This window comes from Priapulus caudatus, unplaced genomic scaffold, assembly GCF_000485595.1.
Source record: "Priapulus caudatus unplaced genomic scaffold, Priapulus_caudatus-5.0.1 Scaffold37, whole genome shotgun sequence".
NCBI classification, from domain to species: domain Eukaryota; kingdom Metazoa; phylum Priapulida; class Priapulimorpha; order Priapulimorphida; family Priapulidae; genus Priapulus; species Priapulus caudatus.
The window spans coordinates 573,768-577,550 of NW_014577098.1; positions in this window are offsets into that span (position 1 = coordinate 573,768).

The window sequence follows — 3,783 nt, forward strand, 5'->3', positions numbered from 1 at the left end:
TCGTATACAACCGGATACACCGGATTACACCGATACACCAAGCCTAAGCGCTACGCGAGACACATGAGGAGAGACGCAACATGAGTACGTCCCAAACTGTGTCAGTTGAGTAGAAAATCTTGCACACACATGACGCACATGCACGCATCACACGCACTGCAGCAATCACTAGACACACCACACGTCACGCACGCACGCAACCGCACACACACCAACACACACACGTCGCGCCGCGCGTGTGCGATCTGTATATACTTCACCACATATGCGCGCACACGTTTACAAGTGTTCAATGTGACCACAGTGTCGCTCATAAAAACAGTGAAAATAGGATTTCAGATGTTTGAATACAAATAGGAGGAATATATAGGAATTTTTTGAGAAATATTATGTTAAGAATAGGAATTATTTTGTTGTGCGTTCAGGATGGCCTCCAATCACCCTCTACAGCTCATATCCCGATCCACCACAACATGGTTTTATTAATATTACATAGTTGGAGTTACATCACATGTGCGAACAATTTTGACGGTGTTCTAACTGAGAATATGATGGTAAAATTGTATAAGCAGTTTATACATCATAACACCCATACATTTAGACTACCTCCAAAATAGTATGACGCTACTATGTAACATGGTGCGGATCGCTTTTTGAAAAAGGGGCGGGGGCCAGTAAGAATATAAAGGGCACTTCTATAAAACGGTCCGAAGATCAGCTTATGCGAATGGTCTAAGCCATGTTGTTCCACTTAGGGGGGGGGTTCGGGGAACCTCCCCCAAAGAAAAATATGTTAAAAATTGGTGCATTCTGGAAGCATTGAGCTAGTAATTTCTTGAGCTCTAGAATGCAAGATGGATATTCGCAAATTTTAACGCATGGAAAAATATCTTTTAGTGTTGTCCTCCTTTTTGGACGCGTTTAAAAAATAGGGAAGGTCCGCGGACCCCCTGATCCCCCACTCTATACACATACTACATCCAATGGAAACAACGCGACTTGAAATAAAATCTGTATAGTAAAGATATATTCACGTTAATGCTCTAAATGTAAGATGGGTGGTCTGAATTTTTTTTTTGAAAATTGGGTAACCGTAACTGTAAATTTCCTGCATTCTGCAGAAGATTCCCTCAAAATAGGTTTGAAAATGGAATTGTTTCCAGAAAAATATAAGGAAATTTAGGAATTGCCCAGATAAATGTAGGAAAAAATAGTAAAAAAAATTAGGACGACGCCCTGCACGTTACGCATCGCTAGCACCAACGCACGCACGCACGCACGCCATCGCACGAGCATCACTCGTTCATTATTAGGCCAGCCGCGCAGATACGTACAGCAACGCGTTGTATCTGCCGTTGAACGACTGAACGCGCACGCGCCAGAGCGGCGAAGGCACACACTGTAAATGTAATTCACAGCATGCCAATCAGCACGTCTGTACGGGGGTGCCGCGACCTGAAGATTCACAGGACGCGTCGGGGCCCGGTTAGTTGGACATTTGAAGTTTGTAGGTCAGCCGGAGATAGGACCACTGGAACAAGCTAATGTAACTATCAGTCTGGTTGGGGTTTCGGCAATGTCCGCGGTCCGCCGTTGTTCTTAGTCTTCATTGCATTACTCGCCTCTTATGTGTTGCGGGCTCTGGGATAAAACAATTGTAACTATGCCAATATCATTTTTGCCACTATGATTTATATTTTGTTCTTGCAACGGGATCGCATTTCAGCTGACGCTACTCGACGGTTCTGGGTCGGGTTCTCGTGGACGGTGCAACATAATGTACGTGTGACGTCGCTCGGGAAGAAGGTAATGCTAGTGATCAGCTCCGGTCGAATTGCGGGTGATGGAAAACTAGTGCCGACGACATATGATGAACTCGTGCGAGGAATTGCGCGAGAGCGGCGAGGGTGTAGACTTGAATCGGGAATGAGGCTATGCAGAGCGGCTGGGCCGATTGAAAATGGTATGCCTGGGGCCGGGTGGTACCCCAATTCCAGATTCGATTTCTTTCAAATCTCCGCGGACTGGTGATTATTTTCTTGAGAAAAGATGTCCTGCATGGCTCATCGGCAGCAGATTTCTTCACCTGGTAATAGCGGATGAGGTCATACCTAAATACCTCTCTCGGGACTGCCAGTAATCCCTCTCTCTCTCTCTCTCTCTCTCTCTCTCTCTCTCTCTCTCTCTCTCTCTCTCTCTCTCTCTCTCTCTCTCTCTCTCTCTCTCTCTCTCTCTCTCTCGTCTCTCTCTCTCTCTCTCTCTCTCTCCCCCGTCTTCCTCCCTTTCCTCCCTTCCGTACCTTTCTCCCCCGCTGTCACTTCCTCACTCTCTCTCCCCCACCCGTTTCCTTGCCTCTTTCTCCACATCTCTATCAAAGTACTATAAAAGTGAATAATGGGCTAAAACCAGAACCACGGACCTTCAATAGAAACACGGTCATTGAGACCGCCGCCACCGTCGCCGTCGCAGAATGTTAGATCTCGTCTGCTAACTAGCCCAGCGCTACCACGCCGCCGCCGCCGTTGTTAACGACGTCAATTCACCACAGCCAAGTTTCCGACAAATTTACGGTCGGCTGTCGGAGATTCCGCGCTCGGCAGCGGTTTCATTTAATACATACGCCGTAAAGTGATTTAATGCGGGCATTAGCGCGTCCCGTGGCGAGCTGTGCCCGCGCGTGTGCGAGCGACGGCCGTCTACCACGGCCAGACCAGCAGAACCCGCTTGCTGAAGCGAACTCAAACCGTCGCCGAATGTGCGCACGTTTTCAAATCGATGCGCGCGTGCGAGCGTGCGTGCATGCGTGCGTGCAGAGCGGTGCTGTGGCGTGGCTAAATGAACGCGAGCGAGCAGCGGGCGACTCCGTGGTAGAATGACCGCACGCACACACGCCCACGCACTCACGCGCGCGTACACCCAAACGCATACATAAACGTACGAATGCACGCGCGCATGTGCGCCCAAGCCCGCACACGCGCACACGTACACACGCACGTAATTATACGCGCACGCAGGCACAGACACAAGACACCGTACAAGCTCTTGCGCTGGGATTCACTAGAGCAGCATTTACGATCAATCAGGAGATATTAGATCGGCTCTATAGTTGAATACAGAACATGTAGCTGACGCGTGGAAGATGAGCACACGCACACATAAACGAAGATGCTTTCTCCAAGCGATCAGCTAATGCTGTAAGAATAAATGTTTGATGCTCCCCTATACGCAATGCCAAATGCCTTTATGGCAGACCCAATGCGTAATCTCCCGTAATGCATAACATCAATATATAATACATCAAGAGCGTATACGCCCTTCTTTATACGCTCTTGAATACATCTATAGCGTCTACATCAGACGCTGTCCTTTCACATTATATTATTACTACAAATGCCTTAGTCTTTAGATTTGACGAAGCTTAACTAACTCTGTGAGCATATAGTACATACACAGAATGTTACCGATAATTTATCATATTTTATCAAGCCCATTTTCAGTAGATGGCGATCAGACCTATATGCGCGCACGACCTTACATTCGCTATCACAGCCCTGTCGACTGGAAGTGTTTTCCTGGAAACTCGTTTCGGTTGCACTCAAGTCCTTTTCCAGCATGGCGAGTTTTACTAGTTTGAACCTTCGCAAACATATCTCTCATACAAAAGCCTTACGAACATCTTCCTCTCTGCGGCACCTTCAAAAGCAACCACCTCTGTGTCCTTCCTCCACGGACATCTTCCTGTGCCCCCTCCCTCTGTCTACAAAAACGTCCCATTCTATACCC